A 12868-nucleotide genomic window follows, 5' to 3' on the forward strand; every position below is an offset into this window, starting at 1 on the left:
TATCCCTTTTAATTTTAACATTAAGTTCGTTTACCGAATTGCCGACACCAAATAGTATGTGATGAGAATTATATTTCCACCATTTGTTTTCAACTCTTTCAATCCGATTGAATATACACCAATGGTTTGATCATATACAAGAAAGCAAAAAGCAAATGCATTTTGAATCTGATACATGCAGCTAAGTAGATATCTTAACATGGACTATATGCACTGAGTGAATTATGCAGCAAAGTAGGCATCTTAACATGAACTATATGCACTGAGTGATATCTTAACATGGACTATATGCACTGAGTGATATCTGAACATGGACTATATGCACTGAGTGATATCTTAACATGGACTATATACACTTAGTGATATCTTAACATGGACTATATGCACTGAGTGATATCTTAACATGGACTATATGCACTGAGTGATATCTTAACATGGACTATATACACTGAGTGATATCTTAACATGGACTATATGCACTGAGTGATATCTTAACATGGACTATATGCACTGAGTGATATCTTAACATGGACTATATGCACTGAGTGATATCTTAACATGGACTATATACACTGAGTGAATTATGAGCTAAATTTCAATGAGACAAACAATCCAATTGAAATCAAATCCTTTAATTTCTCTCTTTCTGATATTTCGTTTGATGTGTTTTGAGATTTTGATTTGTGCCATTTGTTCATTGAATTTCCGTTTTGAATTTTCTTCGAAGTTCTTCTTTTTTTTTTTGCTTTTCTGATTATTTCCGTTTTGAATTTTCTTCGACGTTCGATATTATTGTTATTATACGTTTTGGTTATCAGGTCGCTAACGTAAAATGTTATTTTTACGACGTCGAACTGTGACAAATCTGGAATAGATAAAATTGAGAATGGAAATGGGGAATGTGTCAAAGAGACAGCCTTTCTCAACAGATTTGTATTATTCAATTTGATTCAACCTGAAAACGAGGACATGGATCTTTCTTTTCAAAAATGACATTTGGCTTGATTATATATGAAGATTTTGGTGCCAAAATCACCGAGTCATTTTATTTTATTGAAATTGTGATTAAGACGAATTATTCCAAAAGCATGGTATACATATCCAAACACACTTATGAAGAGTTGATATTCCGTTCCTCGTGGTTTTACAAAGATCCGTCTACGTTTATCTTTTGAAACATAAAAGTTAGATTATTCTTTCCAAATATAGAAATATCTACGAAACCTAATTCAAAGTAAATTTTTTAAATTTTGACCCAATTTATCTATAAAAGTAGCACATTAAGGTATGTTTTGTTACCTATTTGAAGTGGCTGGATGAATACGAGCTTGTATACAAAGTTTGGAACAAAAATCACAGTGGGGTCAAAATGTATAGTATGCACATAATAGTAAGTCTTTTTAGATTTAATCCTTGATTTGCGTTTATCTTACAAAATTTTATTTTTCTCTATGTAGGTTTTTATTTTCCGTCCTTTTTTATGTATAGATATAAGAAGATGTGGTGTGAGTGCCAATGAGTCAACTCTCCATCCAAATAACAATTTATAAAAGTAAACCATTACAGGTCAATGTACGGCCTTCAACACGGAGCCTTGGCTCACACCGAACAACAGGCTATAAAGGGCCCCAAAATTACTAGTGTGAAACCATTCAAACGGGAAAACTAACGGTCTAATAGGCTTTTTTGACACATTCCCCATTTCCTTTCTCTATTTTATTTTTCTTTATTTAGGCTTTGATCTAATTTTCCTTTTGAAACTTGAGTTTTTTTCTATATTCAAGCGTTGTTCCACTTTTCTCTGTTTAAAAAAAATGAAAGTTTTTTTACACTTTAAGCTTTGCTGTACCTTTCTATTTAAATGTAAGGCTTTTCTCTATTTATGCATCGCAATTATTATAGGGTCAGTATCTTTCTATATGTTCCTATATACGTCATTCAATCAAATTCCAAGTCAGTGTATATATAAATCAACCTTTGTGTATTACAAGACGAACGAAAATTTAAAGGGTTTATATTTTTGTTTGTCTAACTAAATAATGATATGTTTCGTCCCCGATCGTATCACAAGCAAAGTAGTCAGCACTTCGGTGTTGACATGAATATCAATAACATGGTCATTTTTATAAATTTCCTGTTACAAAACTTTCAATTTTCGAAGAATAAGGATTTTCTTATCCCAGGAATAGATTACCTTAGCCGTATTTGGCACATTATTTTTGGTTGATATTTTGGGTCCTCAGTGTTTTTCAACTTTGTACTTGTTTGGCTTTATAGCTTTTTTGATCTGAACGTCACTGATGATTCTTATGTAGACGAAACGCGTGTCTGGCATATTAAATTATAATCCTGGTATGATAACTATTGCTATAATATGTCATATTAACATATCACTACAAACCATTAAAAGTCTGAAATGGCCTATATCTGTACTCGACTGTACTGATTTTTACTCGACCAGTCTGAATTCGTCTGAGATTTACTTGATAATACTCGACTGTAGTCTGAACCATACTTAACAGTCTGAATGTGTACTTGACCAGTACTTAACCGTTTTATACGAGTCTGAACTGTACTCGACCTAGTCTGAACCGTACTCGACCTAGTCTGAACCATACTCGACCTAGTCTGAACCATACTCGACAAAGTCTTAACCACACTAGACCTATTCATTGTATCTATCAACTGAATTTTATCAATTTAGGATATTTTTTTTTAACACAAATGAAATTTGAACAACAACTTGAAATTAAAAATGTATTCAATACAGTATTGAAATTAAAATTTCACAATAATCAATCATAATATAACTTCAATTCAATATTAATCAACATTTACATACTAATATATATCAACTTTTAAAATATAAATAAAACAAGCTGATCAAATAATCTAAAAAAATGAATTGTGACTAATATTTTCAATATTATTCAAAATTTTATGAATATTTGGGAAGTATTTTATGGTAACTGGACTATTTTCACCATTAACTTAAGCCTAGTATAGATTTATGGTGTCAGTTGAAATCAGGTAATAATGCAGTGAATGTTTTTTATTAAGATATATATAAAATAGTATATAAAACAACTTAATAAATTTTAAAAAAAAATGAGAGCTTAATTGTTTTGTTTTATTAAACCAAGAATTTAATATAATCATCATAATAGAATTTCCAAAGCAACCCTTGATAACCTTTTTAAAAAAGGAAATGTATTTCAAAGTAACAGTAAAAAAATTTAAAATTAATGTAAGTATTTTTTTGTCAAATTAACATGGCATATATAAAGCACTTTAATATGTTCTAATTAACTCAGTACACTTGTGTTTTACAGGTAAAAAGAAAGCCCTATTTTCTTAAATTCGTGTATTACTTATCTAGTACATACATATATATACGAAAGGCCTTGTTATTTAATTTAAACAGCATGTTGCAATTTTGAATCAATGTGAATTAGAATTTAATACCTGTGACCAGGTGTGATCTTATTTATGTGTTTGCCCCAAGCAGAGGTTATACTTTATATTTCCCACTAATCAGAAAAATATTTTTATTCATTTTTTTAATTTTATCCTTTTTTGATATAAGTTATATATAATATATTTTTTTTATCCTTAATATAATCAGAGATATATTTCTTTTATAAGGTTAAAATCTTTTATAAATTTTGTTGGCTGTTGTTATATATGTCAGTCAAAAAGAAATTTATTTTTTAAAAACAGTTAAAAAGTAGAGGGTTTTTGGTCTAGTATGGTTCAGACTGGTCGAGTATTGTTCAGACCTTTGGTTAAGTATGGTTTAGACTGGAAAAATAGGTCAAGTACATGTCGAGAATGGGTAAAGACTGTTTCAGACTGGTCGAGTAATAGTTCAGACTATTTTCAACGGCAAAGATAAGGGTCAAGTACGATTCAGTACAGTCAAGTATGGTTCAGACTGGGGTCGAGTAATGTCAAGTAAAAGTCAGACCAATTCAGACTGGTCGAGTAAAAATCAGTACAGTCAAGTACAGATATAGGCCATTTCAGACTTTAATGGTTTGTAGTGTATACTACCATACCTGTGTAATAACCGAATGAATTGATTTATCAAGAAGTTAATGTATACTCTCAAATAATTTTATTTTTAGGAATAAAGCATGAAACCGGAGAATGAAGTAAGGCGTAGACCTGTCGCCCCTTCCACATGACCACCACTGTCCTCGTGTTGAGTTATTACAACATCTCCAGCTTTCAGACGAATGATTACCGTATTTCCGCCCTGGAGATCTTGTGTGTAATGAGGCGCATCTACCACTGCATCAATAATGTTCACATTGTTTACCTTCAGATAGATGTATGCCCCTTGAGGTGATAAGCCGCCTCTCTCTCCTATATAAAACGATAGCAAGTACATTCCGCTCTCCGGACAAACAAAAGCCCCAGTGTTTAAGTTGTATCCACCACCTTCATTTGTGATAATCTATAAAAGTAATCACACATGTCATGTCATAAACAGATTGTGATAAACTATCACAGTAATCACACATGTCATATCATAAACAGATGGCGATAAACTATAACAGTTATTACACATGTCATATCATAAACAGAAGGCGATAAACTATAACAGTAATCACACATGTCATATCATAAACAGATGGTGATGAACTATAACAGTTATCACACATGTCATGTCATAAACAAACGGTGATAAAATATAACAGTAATCACCCATGCCATATCATAAACAGACGGTGATAAACTATTACAGTTATCACACATGTCATATCATAAACAAATGGTGATAAAATTTAACAGAAATCACACATGCCATATCATAAACAGATTGTTATAAACTATAACAGTAATCACACATGTCATATCATAAACAAATGGTGATAAACTATAACAGTAATCACACATGTCATATCATAACTAGATGGTAGAATGTAACCACTTCTAATAAGTCCCTTAAATTTAGAGTCACATAGTTATAAACTCTAACAGTAATCACACATGTCATGAGCAGACTGTGATAATCTATTACATGCCCCTCAAATTTGAAAGTCACATAGTTATGATATATCAATTGTTCAAAACTGCTGCAGGGTGCTGAGGAACATTCCCAATTTAAATGAACATTAGTTTGTAAATAACAAAATATCTGTAATGAGGCGAAAACTATTTGTTAAAAAGGAAAAAGACACTTCATAAATTGGTGTGTCCCGAACGCCATTCAGTATTAACCTCTATGTGACCAAAATGGGATATAACTAGAACAGTCAAAATATATCATTTCAGGATCATTTTAGTTTTACTATTGCTTTCAGTAATCTGTCTTATATCTATATTTTGCAGTTTAATAGTGTTTTTTTTTTCTTTCGGTTGCTCATTAACGTTTCTATTTACACATCATTTTTTACTAAAAGTTTTGTATATAATATGTGTATTTGAAGAGGTTAATATTTTTAAAACTCTTTCATACCAACCTTATTGTACTTTAAAACTTCAGGCGCACCAAGATCCAAGTCATGGTCAAGATAGACACTGAATGCTATGCCAGCACCTACCAAAACAAATTATTAAAATAAGTAATTCGGTATAAATTGCTGAGGAAGTGAATGTGTCAAAAAAAGTAAAATCACAAAAATACTGAACTTAAAGGAAAATCAATTCGGAAAGTCAATAATCACATGGCAAAATCAATAACAAAACGCATCAAAAACGAATGAACAAGAACTGTCATATTCCTGACTTGGTACAGGCATTTTTAAATGTAGAAAATTGTTCTATAGCGCTAACCCTCTCACTTATTGACTAACATATTGATACAAATACTTATTTCATGAGATGTGACTTAGATGAAGATTAGAAAGTGTATAATAAAGATGATAATCACAGTCCTTTTTTCATGCAACAACATTGAAGTTTTTGAAAAATATTGACTTCTCTGTAATACAATTATTTTGAAGTTTCTAAAAAAGTAATAATGACCTCTCTTTAAAGCCACAAAATGAAGTTTTTAAAAAATATTGACTTCTCTTTAATGCCACTACTTTGAGGTTTCTAAATGATATTGACTTCTCTTTAAAGATCTTTATTTTGATCAATATGATCATAATATTGCCTTTAAGTATCGGTTTTACCCCTCGGTATCTATAATATTATTATGGATACACCATCTTCTATAATCTTTGTATTTGTAAAAATTCAAAGAAACATACCTTGAAGTTGTCGCCTGTAGATATTATTCCTCACAGCATGGGGAATATTCATGGATTGGTTGTTAACAGCTTTGATTTGTGTTCTATCGTTGTTTGTTATCTTTAAGGTTTTGTCATATTCTTGATCGGACTCATTGTGTTTTATTTTGTTTGTACCATTACCACTACCATGAAATAGGTTTTTAAGTTTTGCTATTTCGTTGGCTTGATCCTTGATTGTTTTTTGTTGACTAATCAGCTCATGTTCATAAAATCTTCAATGAAAAAATATCATATCCATTAATTTAAAAACTGTTTAATCCTTCTAAGTAATAAACACTGTCATTGTATCTGTTCCTTTAATAAATAAAATAAACCCATCATAGATACCACTATTAAAATTTAGTATTTGAAACTAATATTCTATACCATTAATATGCCGCTGTAATATTTATTCCAGTAGAAGTAATATTCCATTTTTTTCATTTAAAGCTTATGTTATGAAGGAACTTGAATTTCGTGACAACCCAGGTGGTAACTGCATGGTTCTTAATGTCTTATCATTTTAGTGTAATATTTGTACTTTTTTTTCGGCCTAGTGTACGTACGGTCGTTATAAAAGAGGGACGAAAGACACCAAAGGAACAGTCAAACTCATAAATCTAAAACAAACAGACAACGCCATGTCTAAAAATGAAAAAGACAAACAAACAACAGCACACATGACACAACATAGAACACTAAAGAAGAAACAACACGAACCCCACCAAAAAAACTAGGGTTGATCTCAGGTGCTCGGGGAGAATAAATCCTGCAAGAATTTTATATCTTAAAGTTCCAAATGGTGAAGTTGAAATCATCCCTTCGTAAATTTTACGGACGCCATTACGAGTTGGTTGACCGTTATGAAATAACCGTTTCACAAATGATATCGGATATGTTCCTTACGTCGTAACTACAATCCCCTTCCCTTTCATGAATATGACCTACCGAATTAGACTATTTACCGGATTTGTAATCACATAAGCAACACGATTGGTGCCACATGTGGAGCAGGATCTGCTTACCCTTCCAGAGCACCTGAGATCACCCCTAGTTTTTGGTGGGGTTCGTGTTGTTTATTCTTTAGTTTTCTATGTTGTGTCGTGTGTACTATTGTTTTTCTGTTTGTCTTTTTCATTTTTAGCCATGGCGTTGTCAGTTTGTTTTGGATTTATGAGTTTGACTGTCCCTTTGGTATCTTTCGTCCCTCTTTTAAAGATAATAAATATTTCAACAAAAATCATTGATCGATTTGCTAAACATTAGGATTCTGAAGATTTTGTTTATACTAAATGTATATAAACTCATCATAGATACCAAGATTAAAATTCTGAAGATGTTGTGTATACTAAATGTATATAATCTCATCATAGATACCAGGATTGAAATTTTAAACTCGCACTTCGTTTACAAAAGACTCATCAGTAACGCCCGAACCAAAAAAAGTTAAAGGCCAAATAAAGTACGAAGTTGAAGAGCATTTAGGACCAAATAGCTATCAAAGGTACCAGGATTATAATTTAATACGCCAGACTCGCGTTTCGTCTATTCAAGACTCATCAGTGACGCTCAGATCTAAATAGTTAAAAAGCCAAACAAGTACAAATTTTTAGAGCATTGAGGACCCAAAAACTCCAAAAAGGTTGTGCCAAATACGGCTATGGTTAATTATTCCTGGGATAAGAAAATCCAAACATTCATGAAAGTTTCGCTAAATACAGCCTAGGTATTTAAATAAGTATCTAATTCATAATTATGACTATATCAATGACAATTCATGTCAACATAGAAGTGCTGTCCGTTTATATAAAAAAATTATCAACAAACTTAGTCCGTTGTTTATTCTTTAGCTTCTATGTTGTGTCATGTGTACTATTATTTGTCTGTTTGTCCTTTTCATTTTTAGCCATGGCGTTATCAATTTATTTTCGATCTATGAGTTTGACTGTCCCTCTGGTATCTTTCGTCCCTCTTTTAGAATCTTATATCGCAAGCAATGTTTTCCAACATTAAATTGGTTGTTACAAAATAATGAATAACTACCTTTGTCTTTTCTGAATATCTGTGATCAGTTGTCTTAATTCAGAAATCACATCATTTTCATCGATATTACCAGCTTCTATTGTAACAATCGAAAATAAATAACATATGATTATAGCAAAAACAACCCTTGTTACTTGAGATTTGACCGACATTTTTATGTATGTCTTATCTCCATTAGAGAATACATTAGAGTTCAACACTTAGTAACCTCTACGATGATCTGAGAGATTTTAATCAATGATCGAACTTTTAATACCAAATTCGCATTTTTATAAGACGTGTTACGATACTTATCTATCCCAAATTCATGTATTTAGTTTGATGTTATATTTGTAATTCACGTCAGATTTTGTCAAATTGGTGCCTTTTCTATTATAATCATGTGTTATGGTAAAGAAAATTAATCACCGCCTTCATTTATTAGATTTGATTTTGTTCAATTTAATCTGTACGATCTTTTACGTTTGAAGTTAAGTCGGGTGTGTCTATTTTCTGTGTTGGTCTTCAATGTATTATGTATTCGGGTTTTGTTTTCTGTAAGTAGTTAAGACGTCAGTTTTTTCATGTATATCTTTTATATTAATTTGATAATATTTACTGTTTGCAATAGCATAAATTGTTCTAAATAATAAGGATGTTCTTATCACAAGCAGAAAACCCTAGCCGTATTTGGCACAACCTTTTCCAATTTTTGATCCTCAGTGCTGTACAACTTTGTACCTTTTTTTGACTTTCGAACTTTTATATCTGGGCGTCACTGGTAAGTCTTGTGTGGACGAGGCGCGTTTTTGACGTATTGAATTTTAAACCTGATGCCTTTTGTTATCTATTATTCATGTGTTTCTTTGCCTAATACGGTCTCCTATTTATTTGTATTGTAGTCCTGTAATATTATGTTGTCATTTTAATGTTATATTTAACATTGACATTAAAGTGCGAGGTTTGGCATGCCACAAAACCAAGTTCAACCCACCATTTTTTCTTTAAAAATGTCCTGTACCAAGTCAGGAAAATGGCCATTGTTATATCATAGTTCGTTTCTGTGTGTGTAACATTTTTACGTTGTGTGTTTCCGTTGTGTCGTTTGTTTTCTCCTATATTTTAGTGTGAATTCACATTACTATAAGACGTGTCACGGTACTTTTCTATCCTAAATTCATGTATTTGGTTTTGATATATATATTTGTTATTCTTATCGAATTTTGTCTAATGCTTAGTCCGTTGCTGTATGTGTAACATTTTAATGTTGTGTCGTTGTTACCCTCTTATATTTAATGCGTTTCCCTCAGTTTTAGTTTGTTACCCCGATTTTGTTTTTTGTCCATAGATTTACGAGTTTCGAACAGCGGTATACTACTGTTGCCTTTATTTTAACAGATCCATGATCCGAAAAAGTGTGAGAATCGTAAAAAGAGCAATACCAAGATTGTAGATTGTAGGATAAGCGTCTATGATTAAACCAACTATTCAAAGACTCTTCGTTCATTTAATGTTGATACTACAAGCTGATTTGTAAAAACAAGTATATGTAGTTAATTGTATGGGAGCTTTGTTTTAGATGATAGTTATAAAGTGTCACAATATTCCTTGTGATAAATATAAACACAATAAACTAGACCCAAGTAAAACATAATTATGAAATCTCCACCACAATACAATATGGAAATATATATATGAAGATGAGTACTTATGTAATGTGAACAATTGGATTATACTAATCATGAATGTGCAGAAAAAAGCAATGAGCATATATTGAGAAAATTTTTTAAGATGAAGACGTATTTATAAAAGTTAGTTTGTGTATAGGCCATTTGACAGCAACCAAAAAACAATAATACAAATAACGACATGCCATTTCGGTCATGTTATCTTAGCAAAAGACTTTATGAATGACTGGTCATTATAATGATTACAGTGTTTTAAATGAAGGTAAATCCAAAACACCGATTCGGACGTATGACATTAATATCGTGTTGTTTTCTTTTTTTCGTACTCTGTTTTGACTTCTTATATTATCATATTTTCCAGCAGAACTGATGAGTATTTGAGGACAAAACACACGTCCGGCATAGAATTTAGAATGGAAATGGGGAATGTGTCAAATATATAAGAACCTGACCAAAAGGCAGAAAACAGCCGAAATGGTAAATTCAACGTTTTTTGTGATGATTCAAAGTTAATTATTAATGGTTAAATTATATATTTTTTAGTGTTAGTCTAGATTGTTTTTCAGATCTGTTATGTTTTATGACCATATACAGATTGTATAACCATGCTTGTGGACGTTTTACAACTAAATAGACAACACGGTTGTGCTGCAATATTGTTGTTGAGAATAGTTCGAAGTTATAACGTTACGTTTCCCGTATTTACGTTCACATGTTTGTGACGTTGCTTAGACGTTGTATGGGCTTCGCCATTGTAAATATTATACGCAAAGTAAACACAACGCAAAGTACATATACGACTTATTTAGTTTATTCCACACAATTGTATCATATATCGACAATTTTATATCACGTACAAGGGGAAATATTTTCGAACAACTGAGTTTAACTGCATGCATGAACTGGCACCAAAAGTAAAATTATTCTAAGGTATGTTAAGGGGATAAGACTCACTCTTTTATGGTGTGTCTTAATTCAATGTTATATGATTGTGGCTTATATTAACAAATAAAATATGTGATAAACATTTTGCGAAAGAAAATCTTTTTAAAAGTTTTAATTTTGGAATCCTGAACGAGAATTTTTCAATTTTTCAAAAATCTTAAAGAGTTATGTCTACAATAGAATTTTACCAATATATCTATATTTAATTGATATACTTAGTAGTCGGGCGTTTAATTTTGTCCGATTGTAAGTTGGACTTCAATAATTTTTACAGGTTAATAACTTTTGAAATTAAAGTCTTGGTATTGCCAAGTCATTTAATAACGATATGTAATATCAAAATTCTCAAAAGTTTAATGCCATCTGTCATTGAAACGACATGGAATGCATTTTCCTGATTCAATCATTTGTTACCGCAAGTAGGCGTAAACTATCTTAAGAGCCATTCAGGGGGTATAATGCTCTTTTGTTTGTAATTCCAAGAACTGATGTGTAAAAACATACCAAGTAATGTAAACATTAAATGTTAGGAAGTTTTCCTATGCATAGCAATAAAATTAAATGACACGTTGATTAATCTTTTGTACAACCGAATTACAAAATATTATGTAAACCGACTGAAATTCAAACCAATGGCTTGTATAACCGTGTTCATGTTAAAATGTCTATTAGAACATACTCACCCCTTCTCGTCCAATGAAAAGTCAGTTTTTGCCCTCTAGTTTCCATAGTACATGGTTTTCCATGCACTATGAAATGCTATACATGAATGACTTTTCATTGTCAGTTAATTATGCAAGTGAACTCTTTAAAGCTGCACTAACGAAGTGTACAATCCCCTAAGACATTTTCCTGGGGAAAATAGCCTACTGATTAAAGATGAAAGAGCAAGATTAAAATAAAAACATTTTGAATTTTGCAAAATTTCATGCATTTTCTCATGGTACACATAATAGAATGCACAAAAAAAATTGGTAAGGATAAATACAATGATATTTATTTAATTTATATACCTTACATTTGAGGAAATTAATTTTCTTTCCTTCAAAAAATCACAATGCCAGACTGCTGATATATAAAGCAAAGGGTTGTTTTCGGAGAAGCGCAATACATTTAAATTTATCAATAAAATGTAAGCATTTAATATTGAATGGTCTGAATTCAAATATTCATACAGAGAGTTTTATATCTATAAAAATCAAATTTCAAAAAGGGGATTTATATAATATTGTGTTGCTTTTTAAAATAAAAAAAATGTAAAGATATATGAGTATTAAAATTTACCTGAAGCAGAAATAAAACAATTTATCCTTCACAAACTATGTCCGTGCTATTTTATTTCATTCATTGAAATGATCGTTAATTACCTATGTTTTATATTTAGTTTATTATAAAAAGTGAACTCTTATTTAGGTTTGAATATTACAATGGGAAAGGATAGTTTTGTAAGGTCACTCGAAAGTGTGAATATGTTCTAAATTGGTCAGTCAATACTTGGTCATGTTTTATGAAGAATTAAGTCCTCGGCCTCGCCTTGGGCTTAACTCTTCATAAAACATGACCAAGTATTGTCTAACATATAAGTAAACACGTCGAGCTTTTGCAAAATAAATGAATGAGAGAGAGCCATATCAAAGAAAAACAAAAGTTTATATCAAAGCTGCAAGATGTCTCATTATGACAATTATCTTGTATACCAGTTAATCCCTTAAACGTTCTGATTTAAAATATCTTTGATAACATAACTCTCAGTAATGTTATGGTTAATTGAATGTTGAAATCGTTCTCATTTTGTCATATTTACCTATTATGTCAGTTTGGTTGTTTTCACACATCGTTAATGTTATCCATTCGTTTGAGTTGCTTCAACATTTGATTTTGGACTTTCCGTCTAAAATTCGTTATTTTTGTTATTTTACTCCCCTTATAAATTTAAAGTAAAAAAGTTAATATGCGATAAATCAAGTTTTCTAATAATTTACAATTTCA

The sequence above is a fragment of the Mytilus edulis genome, chromosome 2 (assembly GCF_963676685.1).
Source record: "Mytilus edulis chromosome 2, xbMytEdul2.2, whole genome shotgun sequence".
Taxonomy (NCBI): Eukaryota; Metazoa; Mollusca; class Bivalvia; order Mytilida; family Mytilidae; genus Mytilus; species Mytilus edulis.